Source organism: Equus caballus, chromosome 31 (genome assembly GCF_041296265.1).
Source record: "Equus caballus isolate H_3958 breed thoroughbred chromosome 31, TB-T2T, whole genome shotgun sequence".
Lineage (NCBI taxonomy): Eukaryota > Metazoa > Chordata > Mammalia > Perissodactyla > Equidae > Equus > Equus caballus.
Genome location: NC_091714.1, coordinates 6951661 through 6968043, shown reverse-complemented (window position 1 = coordinate 6968043; position 16383 = coordinate 6951661). Strand labels below are relative to the sequence as shown.

Sequence of the window (16383 nt, the reverse complement as noted above, 5' to 3'; positions counted from 1 at the left end):
GCCACTATTCTATTCCTTTCTCTTCTTCCTCATTCTATGAAGTCCCTGTCTTTCTTAGTTTCTCGAATATTCCATGCTCAGGGTCACGGCTTGAGATGATTCTGTCAGGAAAGCTCTGCCAACACCTCCATTGCACAGCAAGATTTTGGCCATTTTCTCAAATATGGCAGGCTCTGCCAGGGTGGACAGCATCACCTGCAACTGCACATACCCTTAGGGAGCTGAAGCAAAGTCCCTGCTGTAGCCCTATGGAGCCCCTTTGTATCTGTTAAGGTTCTGAATTGCTGGCTAATTAAATTAGTAGTCTATAGTGCATATGTGTGCCAGCTATCTTCTCTCTATTGTTCTAGATCTACTCACTATGCTTCCCCATATTGCCATCTGCCTAGAGAGCTCACCACCCACAAGAGGTGGTGAGAGGTTACGGTTCTATGAGATTTTGGGTGTTGCCCGTTGGCCTCTTGACATGTGAGGTGTAAGAGTTCCAGCATCCTCCTCCCAAGGCAGCTGTGGGGAAGCCTGTCTATGAAGGAGTCCCACTGCTGTGCTATCGAAACTTCCCAAGTGTGAGCAGCCTCCCCTCTTTCGGGAGCCTTTAAAAGCACAAGTGCCTTGGACCTCTTCTATAGGGTCACATACAGTGTTGATGTTTTCATCAAGGTGAATCCCAATAATTGTTCCATAATCATAACTACACTAATTACAATCCAAAAAGTATTTGTGTCTTAAATTTAATTCACAATCGAATAATCATTGTATTGTTTGAAACATTCAAAGTCAGGGTTTGTGAAAACTACTTTTCACCTACTTCTAAAGCCCATTATTACTAAGTCATTCCTGCCAACTTTTACAATATATCTGACAAGTTACCATTGGCACTTTTCTGCTGACTTCAAAGAATGATTATAAAATGGATTTCTATAAATGCATGAGTACTGGGTAACATACATCTGCATTTCATTAACAAAATTGTATTTTCCACAACTATGTGGCCTCGAGTAGATCAGATTTCCTGGCCAGCAACACTGCCCTACAATTGGCTCTTAAATGTGGGGGCACACTGTTTTCTCACATTGAGAATTATATGCACTAGGAAGGTGGCTGCTACCCAGATGGGGAAAACACAGGAGATGGAGAATTATGAAGATCCTAAAGAGAAAGGCATGGCTTTGGGGGCAGAGGTTGGGGGGGGGGGGGGGACCAGAACCTGGTCTACAGCCAAAAGTGATCTGAGAGATAGTTCCTATGGACACATAACCCACACAGGCCATACAGAGCTAGCTCACGTCTGGCAAAGAATCTTCTGACCCAGTGTCCTCACTGAATCCCTTTGGGGATGTCCCTAAACCCTGATGGATGGCAGCCTGTGAAACACATTCCTCTGTGCAAGAAATTTGCTTCTTTTCCTGCCTCAATATGGGATGGGAGAGACTATAAGCCTCTCTGTCTTATAAAAACCAAGGATTTCTGGTTCCAAATTTTCACATGCCAAAGTACACATACTTGAAGGAATGCAACATGGTGAGGAAATAGTAAACTGTGAAGCAAGCAACCTTGGTCCTAGTCCCAGATTTGTCACTACTGGCTGTGATCAAGGCAAGTCTCATCTCATTTCTAGGCCTCAGACTTGTTAACCATAAAACTTTTGTAAGGTTTGAGTCACTCCAGTATGACTTTCCCTGACCCCCATCATACACCTCATCTCTGCAACAGCCAAGTACCCACTGCATTTTCTTCCTTTTTTCCCTCTCCTTTTTCTTCCTAGTTTTAGGAAAATACAGTTAAAATTTTTTAAATCCAAATAAACCCATTTTACTGGCCTAACTAGAATTCCCTGAAAGAAGTGTTGTCCAATAGAATTCAGTGATGACAGGAATGCTCTATAAGGTACCATATAGTAGCCAGTGGTCACAAATGCCTATTGAGCCCTTGAAATATGGCTACTGTGACTGAGAAATTATTCAATTTTATTTCATTTTAATTCACTAAAATTTCAAGAGCCACATGTGGCTAGTGGTTGCCATATTGGATAGCCCAGCTCTATGGAGATTTTTGCTAACTAATACAGACATCTCAGATTGCGCACTTGTCCTTTCAGTCAGTCAAACATTCAACAAACAAAAATTTATTGACTGCGTGACAGCAAAGTTCTCAAGAACTTATGGTCAGATGAGGAAACAAACACATACACTGACATTTTCTCTTGATGTCTCTTCCTAACTTTTCCTCTTTGAGCTTGTCCCCCACTGCCAACTTCTTTCCATCTTGATCCCCCAGTGAATTAAACATGCACATTTCACAGGTGCTTTACAGTTTCAGAAATCTACTTGTTTGGAGTAGAATGGGCACTATTGAGAAGTACTTGTTATTGATCTTTGAGAAATGTAGAGCAACCAATTTTATCCACTTTCTAACAGTACCAATTGTGGTGTCCTAAATGAGGCATTTATTTCAAAACTCTTACCATAAAACTGTAATCTAAAAAAAAAAAATGCTACTATCCACCTTGGACTTCTGTTCTCTCAAACCTTAAGACGGCCTATATATGATAAGGCAAAATTGACATTGTTGTTAAATTTGTATTGGGCTCTGCTTTTCTGAACATATAAATTGACATTTTCCTAGATTTTTTTTTTCCTAAGCTCATTGGAATTTCCCAAATTCAACACAATACAGAGCCATTTGAAACCAAATATTCACTAAATTTCAAGTTTTAACAGGTAAATTTGCAACATCTTTTCCAATAAATTGATAGAACAAAATCAAATATAGAAGCTAATATTGTACCAACTTAGTCTCCTGCCCACCCCCCTTCAAGATCATAGTTTTCCAAATAAAAGAAACAAAAATTCATGGCTGAATATACTGCTTCAAATTAAAACTAAAGTAATTAAAGTCCTTATTAAAAGTCATTTGTGTTGCCTAAGAAAACACTAGAAATGACAAAATCTCAGGTTAAGAATATCAAATTCCAGTGTTCTGTGTCCTTCGTTATAAGCGATTTGAAAATCTTATTCTCGCCAGGAAAGACTAGTGAATAATAGCTTAGTCTAAATGACAGCAGCTCTGTGGTGTCAAGAGTCCACATTTCAGATAATTTTCAGCTCTTGTTATCTTGATACTATGAGATAGAATTTAATAGATCGATTGAACATCTATAACCCACATTTAGCAAAGAATGTGTCAGCAGCATCCATGGCCTCAACAAAGATGGAGCCTCCCAAATATAAATCAAAGAAAATATAAGAACATCTCAGAAGAAAAGGATGACAGTGAGCCTGCACACTTAAATATTTTAAATGCCTTAGGGAATCAATGGAGTAAGCAGTGTTGAAAATAATGATGTACCAACTAAAGATATTTAGCTTTCTGCTAAGAGAGGAGGCAATGCAGCAGAACGAGAAAAACTTCAGAATTTTTACAAACCATGTGAGTTCAAGTTAGCACCTGACCTCATACTGTTTCTTTGGTAATTCTCTTTTTCTTTATGAACCTCATAGATATAAATAGCAATATGGATGCCTACCTTTCCCAATTCACACGGTTGTCATATGAATCAAGACAACGTGCGAAGAAATACTTCGTAAACTCTTAAAGGCGCTACAGATCCAGTTTATGGAATAGAATGTTGTATTGGAGGTTTCAGCTGGAGCACCAGATATCATAGATATTGTAAACCAAGAGAAGTGCTGGTTTCATATGCAAATTTACAAATCTAAAACCAGTGATAGGAGTTTTAAAATAGACTTCATTATTTTAGAGCAGTTTTAGGCTCACAGCAAAACTAAGTAGAAGGTACAGAGTTTCCATACATTCCCTGTCCAATATGTGATACAATTTTTTTTTTTTTTGAGGAAGATTAGCCTTGAGCTAACACCCGTGCCCATCTTCCTCTGTTTTATATGTGGGACGCCTGCCACAGCATGACTTGATAAGTGGTGCGCAGGTCCGCACTTGGGATCCCAACCTGTGAGCCCCGGGCTGTTGAAGCGGACCATGTGAACTTAACTGCTACACCACCGGGCCGACCCCACATGATACAATTTTTGAAACCCCTCACCAACACTGTGTGTGTTAAGGTTGATTTCTTGGAGATTGGGTGGAGATAATTGGTGACAATGATTTCTTTGTTGAAAATTGCACTGTATCAACATCCCAACATAATTGGACAACCCCCTTTATCTTAAATCAGGAGAGAAGGGCTTCCGTGGAATGACTCAGACAGTTTGATATGTCCCTTCTAGAGTTAGGTGGAGACAGTGAGTTGGGGTCTGAGTCCCTCTTAGTAAATCTAGAAGACAGGCTGCTTGTCGATATAGTTATATTGGGCTCCATCTGTGATTTCAGAATTTGTTAAAACAAATGATGTACGAGTCTTCCTCTTTGGAAAATGAGAGAGTTTCACTAATGCCATTTTACATCTTACCCAGAAGACTTCCTGGAAGGCTGAGAAGATTCAAACAAAAAATCTTGGTGGAGAAACAGTGAGAAACCAGGATCCGAGGGAGGAATAGTCACTGGAGGAGATGCGCTAGCACATCACTACAGGTGAAGCTGAAACTTCCTAAAGAACCCATATGGGAGCCAATGACCTAGAGTCTGCTTCTCACACCTGCCAGCTCCTGATAGCTCGAATATATCCCAGGACAGTTATCAGTCAAGTAAGAACTTTCCTTATCCCTTTTCCTTAGCTCTCTCATCTTGCTACAACACTGAGACATCAGAAACTGAAGGGAGGAAAATGGTAGAGAAGGGGTGGAAGCTCCAGATGGGAAAAGAGAGGGGTCTCCCTCCCCCTACCCCTCCAGCAAGGGCCCAGACTAATGCAGGTCCTAGCAGGAGTGCAGGGGAGTTTTTTGTTTGTTCGGTGGATCGTTTTTCATGAGACTGGATGCTGTTATTTACTGAACTGAAACTGTATTTGAAACTTAAAGTTATCCATTTGGCCCTGATAGCACCTGCTACCTACAAGGACCTTTCACCTTTAGTGAAAGACACAAAAGCATCATCAGCAAAAGGAACTAGCAGTGTTCAGATGCAGCTTGATAGGCTCTGTGGTTTAAGTTGTAGAAGGGTTATAGTGGAACTGCCTGGAGCTGCTCTATAGAGAACACCATTAGGCATCAAGGTTTAAGTGGCTCAACAAGCCCCTCCATGAACAATCCTGTACTCTCAGCTTCTGACGGGTGGCCACCATACCTCCTTCCTCTGAATTGTCATTTCTAACCACACCAACTGATTTTCCAATCTTAATACCATCACTATTCCACAAAGAAGTACCTATGTTGGGCTGGCCCATGGTGTAGTGGTTAAAGTTTGACACGCTCTGTTTCCGTGGCCTAGGTTCACAGGTTCTGATCCTGGGGTGGACCTACACCACTTGTCAGCCATGCTGTGGCGGCAAACCACATATAAAGTAGAGGAAGATTGGCACAGATTTTACTTCAGGGCTAATCTTGCTCAGCAAATAGTTAAAAAATGAAAAAAGAAAAAAAGAAGTGCCTATGTCCATCCCCCTTTTCCCTTTCTACAATTCAGGCTTCTTTTCAAGACTGTTCTGGATCAACCCCAGCCTGTCCACACAAGCCCTATCCAAGGGTGCTGGTCCTGCCTCCCAGTACATCCCTATTCTAACAATGACTTTTCTTTCACACTCTTGCCATAAATTTCATGACTCTGAAGCTGTTCATAGAAAAGTGAATTTCTTTGAGGCAAGGCAACACTTTTAGCCTTTTTTACATTTGAAAGTCATAAGTTTAGCAGAGAAAGGAAGACCTAGGAAGTGAGTCATTTTAGTTGCTTTAAACATATGAAGAGCTGCCAGATGGAAGATTCTTTGGATTTTGTTCTATTTTCAAAGAGTAGAGCTGGAAGTTATGGGTGAAGACAGATTTCAGGTCAAATAACTCTCTATCAATAAGAGTTCTATAAATGAAAACAGCTCACTTGGAAAGTACGACTAAAGGCGCTCTAGCAGAAGACAAATGAGCAAACACTGAGTATCCATTACAAGAGCAATTTTTGTATCAGGAAGGAATCAGATTGGATAGCTGCAGAGTCCATTCTTATTCTAAGATTATAGGTAGGCCAAGGCATACAGTGACAACGATGCCATTTGATCAATTATCATTCACTCCACAAAACATGTCTAAATATCTCCTATGCATTGGGCACTATGCTAAACACAGAGATGGAAAAGGTATACTCTGCATTGAAGAACTGAGTCTAGGAATGGAATGGAGCAGCGTAATATCCAAGTAACAGAGTCTTGGAGTTTTTTGTCACACTCCATTTATCTTACAGACTTTTATATATATATATATATATATAATCTTCCTTATATCTGTTTATGCAAAGCTTAAAATCTTAGCTTTATGGCAACATTACACAACTTACAGGTTGTACCACATTTGTTTACACTGACCTTCCACTGAAACTACTTTAAATAGGATATCCTATTCAGTAATACAGAGAAATCAGATGGTTTTTTATTTATTTTTAGCACACTATGGAGGGAAAGCCTTGTTTGTCCACGAGAGGATGCTGCCAGCTTTAAATGATGGCCATATCCGATCATTTTAACTGTAGATCATTTCCTAAGAGGTCAGTGTATGTTTATAAGGATGGCTTCCGAAATTAATAGGAAATTCCCAATGGACAACTGAAGACTTAACAGACATAAGGAAAACAGGGTCATTCTGCCATAGACAGAAACACAGTTCTTTGAAACTAGCTAGGAGAACCCTAAGTTGACTCATACTAACAAAGTGGCTATACGGTTATAATCATGTTCAGAGACGCAAGGCAGAGCCTTGCAAGGCTCATGCTGTGGACTCTCAATTCATTAGTATTCTGCCCTCCAAGAAACCACTTTAAAAAAATAGTGGGACTTCACGAGAGCTTCCCCTTTAATTTTCACAATGTCCTATTTTCCAAGTCCACCAGTTGCTCTTCTATTTTCTCTTCACTAAAGGAAAACATCCATGTTTCCCCTCTTATCCAGTTCCTGAATCTCTATCCTCACTTTAGGAAATGTCGTCTAGTAAATTTGACTCTTCTCAGGAAAAAGCTGCAGAGTACAGCTCTACTCTTTCTCAGTCCTAGTAAGAAAATGAATGTAATTCAATATGCGGGCTTTCACTAAGAAGCTAAACTTGAGTTCCCCAGATTTAATTTTCAGTTTGGCTTCTTTCTCACTGTGGACCCTGGTAAGGTCAATTAACCTCTCCATTTCCCTCCTGGCTTCAATGATGCAATTATGCAGGTAGCTTGATGGTCCCAGATGGAAGATGGCGTGCATGCGAAAGTGCCAATGCTTCTGTAAAATAACTACAAAAACATAACACAGCTCTGATCGTCACTGTTGTGTCTAACTCTACAGTAGCGTTTTTCAATGTGACTCTTATGCCCCCCCCCACATTTATTCGAGCAGGGTAATGTTCTTTATAAAGCATTGACAAACTATCTACTATGGAGTAAGATAGGGCTACTAAATTCTATTTATTTCTCCCCAATGAGGTTTTTGGACCATTTACTTCTTAAGCAAAGAACAGATAAATTAACCCATTGCCCCAAAAATCTATTTTTTCATTCCACAATTCTTCATAAAGCCTCTAAGTGGTCAAATGGATGATGCATCAATTTCATTCTGCAGAAAACCAGGGAGTTACATTTATGTATAGAAACAACCGCTGAGACAACAGTGGCATTTCACACACAAAAACAAGTTCAAGGCTGGCCAAATCCCTAGTGTAGCCATAATAATATAAATAGAGTTTTTAACAGCATAATTTAGACTGAGTAATGCAGCTGATGAGTTCATGAAAGTGATCTTCAATTATTATGCCCTTACAAATAGGGCAGCCATTAGTCATTGCCCACCCGATGTCCATCTCATCCTCTCTCCTTATTAGTAGAACTCTGATTTTGATTGGAGAGGCAATGGACCCAAACCAGTGGATAAATAAGATTGATCTAAACCAATCATGGCTATCCTGTTCGTCTTTGGAAAACAGGTGCTTTTCAAACTTCCTTAGTAATTATCAGTGGCCATATGACCCAGTTATAAACAATGAGATATAACGAGAAGCCTACAAAGAGGCTTCTAAAAATTATTAGTAGTATTATTTCCATTTTTAAATGAATGAGACAGGCACCGCTGCTCCCCATCATCCTGACCTGCCTACAGACTTAATGCCATGATGCCCAGTGCAATGCCATGAAGGATGGTGGAGAGTAAAAGTACAAACAGCCCAGGCGGTACTTAAGACAACAGTAATGTATTTAGGATTAAGTTTCTGTTAAGTGTGTTCTATCATTGCTGGTGGATAGAACTGTTTATCCATAACCAAAACACCCAGTTTTTAAACACGACAGATTTAACTGCAACTTAAAATGAGAAAATAAAGTATACGAAAAGCTTTCTTTGGAAAATCTTATCCTCTTCTTTATGCTTTATACAAAATATTAGTATTTAATATTTAGGTTGTGATTTTGTCCGAGCATTCTACATAGTTCCCATAAATATACTGGCTATACAATGTAAGGACTTCTCTTATAAATGTTTTAAAGGTATATCATCATTATTTTTAAAAAGTCAGTTACTGGGGCTGGCCCCGTGGCCGAGTGGTTAAGTTCGCGCACTCCGCAGCAGGCGGCCCAGTGTTTCGTTAGTTTGAATCCTGGTCGCGGACATGGCACTGCTCATCAGACCACGCTGAGGCAGCGTCCCACGTGCCACAACTAGAAGGACCCACAATGAAGAATACACAACTATGTACCGGGGGGCTTTGGGGAGAAAAAGGAAAAAATAAAATCTTTAAAAAAAAAAAAGTCAGTTACTAATACTAATACAGAGAGACCCCAAACAAAGAAGCGATGAAATACTCCCTCTACTGGAGTCCAAATGCAAATTATCAGCCAGATTGAAACGTCAACAAATTACCAACACTGACCATCATTTATGCAGGCTTCAAGTTACTGAAATCACTCTAACTAATAACACACAACCAGAGAAAATTTTAGTTTTGAAATGTTTAGCATACAACGAAAGCTGTCAACGTAAGAATTTCTATAACTTAAATAACATAACACAGTGAATTGGTAACATTGCATAGTGAATAGCTATTGGTTGAAGTTGCCTTTAGCTCCGTTGGCTAAAATTTTACTTATTCCATAAATAATTTTACATTGACATACAACATTTTACAAACAATTTTATACGTATATATAAAATTGTATGTATTTCAATAGACAATTTCATATTTTTCATTTTTACTTATAAATTCTTTATTAAATGTTCGTATTAATGTAGCAAAAATTGAACTATTTTTTTTTCAATCCATCAGAACATACTTATTGGTTTCTTTGTTTTTCAAATAAAAAGTTTTTCTTGGTTTATTAATAATTATCAACAGTTCTCCAGAAAGAAACAATTCCACCTAGTAAATGTTTGATTGATTCCCTCACACAAGGATGCTGGCTGATTCCCTCACACAAGGATGCTGGCTGATTCCCTCACACAAGGATGCTGGCTGATTCCCTCACACAAGGATGCTGGCTGATTCCCTCACACAAGGATGCTGGCTGATTCCCTCACACAAGGATGCTGGTGTCCCCCACAAGGCGTTCCCTGTTATTTCTAGAACCCCAGTCTTCCACACACATGACCACCACCGAGTTGTCAGCTCCAGCTGTCCTGTTTGTTAGTCTTGCCGTTCCTCCCCTGCTTGAGTTCCTGCTTGCCTATGCAGCTGGACCAAAAGCCAACTGAGGGGGCCTCCTGCTGTCAGCCCCCAAATTGTTACAGATGTCCCAGCAAACAGGGAGGACATTACTGCAGAATTAGTGTTGCCAGATAAGGTATAGGATGCCCACTTCAATTTGAATTTCAGTTTTTTTTTTTTTTTAAAGATTTTATTTTTTCCTTTTTCTCCCCAAAGCCCCCCAGTACATAGTTGTATATTCTTCGTTGTGGGTCCTTCTAGTTGTGGCATGTGGGACGCTGCCTCAGCGTGGCCTGATGAGCAGTGCCATGTCCGTGCCCAGGATTCGAACCAACGAAACACTGGGCCGCCTGCAGCGGAGCGCACAGACTTAACCACTCGGCCACGGGGCCAGCCCCTGAATTTCAGTTTTAAAACCTCAGAAATGCTCAACAATTGAATCGATAAGTAAAAAGAATTGAAATTAAGAAAAGTAAGTGGACTCTTGACCAGCAATTAATCTGTAACAAATAATAAGTTTAGGAATGCTTATACATTCAGACTCCATTTCTTAATAAATTTCCTCACACAAATTGTCCCTAATCTATAAACCAATTTTAAATAAAATCCATCATGCCAGGCATTTTACATCTTACTCTATTTATTGCACCATTTCTCATCAGAAAGCTTTTAGCTTTAATGCTAGTCCATGGCAGAGGATCTCATTAGAGTGGCAAAGACAAAGTTCTTTTTTAGATAAAGTAATTATGGTGATTGCAGACAAAAAATCATCCAGAGTGCTTGGCTGCAGTGATCTCCTGGCTTCTGATGCATTTTAAGACTAATAAACTGAGGACAAACAAAAAGATGTTAATGGCGGATAATTTGGGTTACCTAGGGTTTGTGCTGGAGGGAGTAAGAATGTATGACTTAATCAAAACCAAGAGTCCTGGAGGTGGAAGTTCACAATGTGAGCTCAGCAGCTGCTCCGACGCTTTTTGGGTAGAAAACTCTTGACCAGGACAAATGACAACAAGAACTAACAATTTCTAAATGTTTACTATGTGCCAGACACTGTGGTAAGTACTTTGGCGAGTTGTCGTTTAATCCTTGCAAGAACTTGAACGCTTTTTACTTCCACTCTACGACAAGGAAACTGAGACAAAGAAGTTAAGCAACTTGCCCAAAGTTCCACAGCTCATAAGCAGCTCAACCAGAATCCAAATCCGGAACATCTGATAGACAAAAGCACCATGGGAGGCCAATCTCTCAGCTCTTTGTTCCCCGACAGTTCAGAGCCCAATATTCCAAGACAGAACGCGGTATACTGTGTGCTCCCTCAGTTCACTGCTACATCCACTCTCTCTTCTAATTATTATTAGAGTCAATAAATTATTTTACTCATAAACATCCTTTCCGTATTTTAAGCCCTGTTAGAAAAACTAGTCCATTTCCTCTTATTACAGAAGCTTTGTTGTCTTCAGGAGGCACAATCTACCCAGAATGTGGGCAATGATGGAGCATGATGGCAGGGAGGGCCAGGACGCCTCATCCAAGATGCAGGAGAGAGCACTGTTACGACTTGTGTGAGCAGGAGCCTGAAGAGGAGATGAGAAGGGTCCCTCTTAGAATGATCTCCAGGGATCATTCCTCAGCATCAGCATCATACTCTCAATGAAACTTCATCAGCCCATCCACGATTTTTAACAAGTCACAGAGTTTCTGGTAGTCTCGTGTTTGTATAAATTGGTGCAGGGAAATCTCTGAGAGCCTGAGCTAGGAGCCACGTCTGACTATATATATCTTGCTTGCTTACCATAAGGCTCACTCTTCAGCCCACACACTTGTAATTTAACAATAGGACAGATGGTAGAAGGAACCAGACTACCGACATTCTAACCTTGAATTTGGCAGGATCCAAGGGGGAAAGGAGAGGGAAAAGCATCTTTAAGCCTCTTGGTGCTGTTTCTTTTTCCAATACAAATTCCTTAATTTCTAGTTATTTCTAAAAGCACTGTACACTCTACATATCTTAGAAACCTCACTTCTGCTCACTCTTCTGAATTAAAAAAAAAAGCCTTTGAGGATATGACTTAGTCATCTTTTGATTTTCCACACTAATGAGGGCAACAATGATAACAAAGGTTTTATTTTAAATTATCTATTTTATTGTCCGAGAACACAATCAGAAACGTATATGCATGTACAAAGCAACCTCCCTCTGTGTTCAACCCCATGTCATTTCTGCGTGGACCTAAGTGGGCCATCTTTGAACAGGCATTTGAAAACTGGATGCTTGCCATGTTTTTCCAATCAGCCGTTGTTCACTATTTTCCAGCGAGCATTCATTTTTCTAAAGGCTATTTTGGTTAGTGGAAACCCTGACCAAGGTCACCATGAAATAAAGATAATTTGATTTGGAGACAGAAAAAAAACCTGATGTCCAAACTGATTCTCAACTTACCCTCAAGGTCAGGCCAAAACTTCAGATACCAGTGGCGCCATGCTTAACGCCATGACAGAAATGGCTGTCCATCTTCCTTGCCAATTTATTATGAGTATCGTATTACACATGAAACATTTAAACAACTAAACGTTACAGCATTATGTATGAGAGGTGGCTCATTATTATTGCATGCAAAATTTAAATAGTGTTAAGGAGATATTGGAATTACGAATAAATCCCCCCAAACAACAATACAAAATTAAGAGGTTGCTATTAAGACTCACGAAAGGCATGGGGCTTGTTGCAGACTGATTTCTTCAGACCAGAAAAAATAAAGCCACGTTATAAAAAATAAACCCAGTGGCTAAATAGGTTCAAACTTTTCTCCTTGGAAATAAAAAGCTTCTTGCAGGAGCCCAGATAAACCACACACTGCTCTACTATATAACTAGTCAGCCACACAAGACCTGATTTCTTTTTTTCTCCTTACAAGAGGAAATTGTGTAAGTTGTACATCTTTGTAAAGTTCGGAAAATGAAACTTAACAGTTGTCTATTGTCTATACAGAAATCCTTCCACTTGCTACAGTTCAGCACCTGCTCAGCCCAAGCACCGCCTTGCAGACCCATTTGGGGTGTGATTGATCTCCCGATCCACGGAGATATTATTCGAAGGTATTATTGATTGTGTATGTTTTGTTATAATAAAACATTGAAATGCCTGATCTACTCACTTGCTAGGTGCCACTTATGCTATATCTAGTAACTGTACTAAAAATCTGGATTAAATTAATTATCTTTAAGGCATCTTTGATTGCATTTTCCCTAAATCTTTCAGCATATTTTTTCCAAGAGTACTTTTGAATGATATTTTAAGTATAAGGGAAGGAGTTGGGTAATAGGACACTGATTACCAGATTTGTATAGCGAGCAGTCTATTCTAGAAAAGGCAGGGCTTTGGAGAAACACAGAGAAGATTTTTTCATTCCTGGCTCCAGCGTTTGTTAACTGTGCAACTTTGGGCTCATTACTTAACCTCCTGGAGTCTCCTTGTTAAAAACATTGGATAATAATATCTACTTTGCAGGTCTGTCATGAGAATTAGAGAAAAACACAAGTACCGGAACATAAATGTAAGAAAGGAAATCTATAAATTGCAGCAAAACAATCATAATTGCTATGATTAATACAATCATAAAATGTCAAATAGAATTTCTAAAGTGTATGAATCTATTGAATCAATGCGTGAAAGTTTAAAATACAGATGCCATTCATTCAACATTATTAGCTTTGTGCCCCACTGTGGCCAAGGCACTGTGTAAGGTGTTGAAAATAAACCAGGGCCCAAAACGAACACGTTATCTGATCTTATGGGGCTTACACACTCTTGGAATATAGACAAATGGACAACTGCATAGAATGTAGAACAGAAATTCAGTCCTATCTGTAATAATGTAGTTGAAGTTTTGGCCTGTCAGAGAGGAAATGATGAGAAGAAAGGCCTGATAGCTCTACAAAAACTTAAGAGAGGGTTCAATGCTGTGCAGAGCAAAAGATAATGTAGGGGGAATAAAAGTCTGAACTTACTAATCAAATGTGGAGCATTTCTGGGAACTGACGAAGCCCAGGGTGGTCATGGGAGTGGGCATCTGCGATGTGGCAGAGCCAAGACCACTGGATGGATGAGATCATCTCTCGGAAGAAGCCCTGGTCCAGCTGAGCCGGATGACGTGACTTCATCACAGGGTTTCTTGATGAACAGGGTGCGAGTGGGGATGCTTTTGCTTCTTTGAAAGGAATTAGCCAAAGCCAGATTGATTTCCTGGTGAACTATACATAAGTGTGTGTGTGTGTGTGTATATATATATATATAAAGTATATGTGAATAAGAATAACAGTAATAATAATAGTAATATAAAAAAATAAGAATAATAAAGCATTTAAGATTTCTAAGTATTTATGCTCCAGCTACCATTCTAAGTACTATTCATGTAACTAATCTTCACAACAAATAAGAAATAACTACCATTATCCCAGTTAGCAGATGTCCCCAAGTTGACATAGGTACGATGTAATGAAGTGGGATTCTAACCCAGGCTCCAGAATCATCTTGCTTTAAGCTCACACCATACTGCCTCTTGATGATGCTTTAGTTGAGGGCTTACTACATGTCAGGCTCTGCTAAGCACCTAATATTAATGAACCATTTAACCCCTACAACACTCTACTTTGGTTTGCCACATTTAGACAAATGCTGTAGACTGTTTTTCCTTTTTGTTTGTTTTCCATTTTTTCCCCCATGGAGCACATTTTTAAATGAGAAATTTCACATAAAATTCCACGTTTATGGTTTCTCTCGATTACATAAAAGATTGGCCACATTGAGACCCCTCCCACCACCACCTGCTAACAACTGGCAGGAGCTGCCTCTGGTACGTGGGCCTCGACCTCTCCCACCCACCGTGGTCCTCACCGACCCCCACTGCCGACATCTGACCTAATTTTTAAATCACTCGTCTGATCACTGACCCTTAGTGTAAACACATCTGTGCAGTAGAAGGGGAGACTGAAGAGCTACACTTTAGATCACACAGCTCAGTGCAAAGCTCTAGTCCACCACTGGCAAGGTCTTGTTTCCTTAATCTCTTCAAACCTTGTTTCTCTCAAATCTAAAATAGGGCTATTAATAGCACTTAACTCCGAGCTTATGAAATAACTAAATGAGATAATGAATGAAAAGAACTAAGCTTAGAGTTCAACAATAATTTGTTATTGCTGTTTTTATTAAGAAAAATTGGAAGTTAACATAAATAGGTCCAGCCCACCAGGTAATCAGGACCGGCGATCAGGACCGGGGTCTGGATCAGAAGAGAAGAGGCTATTTATCGCATCGGAGAAGGCTGGTGGCTGAGAAGAGAATCTGATGGAAGAAAAACTTCTGGGAGAACTTCAGGACAACATGTTTCCCAGAAGGAAGCACTGCCCAATGACACCCTCAGAAAAAGGTCCACTCCAGCGGGTTAGTATAAACCTAGGCATCATTCACAGATTTGTCTTTCTAAGTGGATTTGCCTGTGTAGCTGAAATGTATCATAGTGAAATACTGAATTACATTTTTCTTTCTTTTTTTTGAGCTTTCTTTCTTTCTTTTATTTTTGCTGAAGAAGATCAGCTCTGAACTAACATCTGTTGCCAATCTTCCTCTTTTATTTTGCTTTAGGAAGATTGTCCCTGAACTAAAATCTGCGCCAGTCTTCCTCTATTTTGTACCTGAGTCACCACCACAACATGGCTTGATGAGCAGTGGATATCCGCGCCCAGGATCTGAAGCTGTGAACCCAGGCTGCTGAAGCGGAGCGTGCCAGACTTAACCACTACACCATGGGGTCAGCCCCTGAATTACATTTTGCAGTAATTCCACCACTCTGCTCAAGCATGAGGCAAGGATCCATGATTCTCCCTTACTCAGTGCATCAGCCCAGTTCTTTCACAGTGCTCCATTATATCCATTCTTTGGGACTGCCACCCTAATCTAGGCCTCTGGCTCTTCACCTATGAACCATATGAATAATTTATTAATTGACCTCTATGCTTTCAATCTGTCACCAACCTCCATCCCAATGACAGACTGTTCCAGCACTAATAAGTGGTTCTAAAACATCATTTTGTACATTGCCTTGGTTTTTAACATTTTGCTGTGGCTCCCCCTTGCCTGCAAGAATAAAATCTAAATGTTCTACCACACCATTAATGTGGTAATGGGGGGTACTTGTCTACGCTTCAGCCCGATTGCCCCCCAAAGTTCTTGGCTCACTTATGCCTCCTTGGCTGTGCTCTTACCACTGCAATGACCCGGATGCCTCGGCGCCCTTATGCACATCCACATCCACATCAAATTAAGCTAAATCCTACGCAACCATCACACTGAAGCCAGGAACTGGCTTTGTCTATGTTTTATATCTGGGGTCAACAAACCTTTTCTCTAAAGGGCCAGAGAGGAAATACGTCAGGCTTTGCAGGCCATCCAGCCTGTGTCACAACCACTCAAGCCTGCCCAAAGGCACAAAAGCAGCACAGATGACAAATACAGCGATGGGTGGGGCCACATTCCCATAAAACTTCATTCTGGACATTGGAATTTGAGCATCATATAGTGTTCATGGTCATGCGATATTATCCTTCTGATGTTGCCCAACCACTTCAAAATGGAAAAGACATTTTTAGCTCGTGGACT

The 16383-nt window shown here is 40.1% G+C and overlaps 1 protein-coding gene across 8 annotated transcripts in view; it reads right to left on the bottom strand.

Annotated features, from left to right (window-relative positions):
* PRKN (parkin RBR E3 ubiquitin protein ligase) overlaps positions 1-16383 on the bottom strand; it is a 1205440-nt gene that overhangs the window by 731249 nt on the left and 457808 nt on the right. The gene's annotated exons all lie outside the window — the stretch shown is intronic.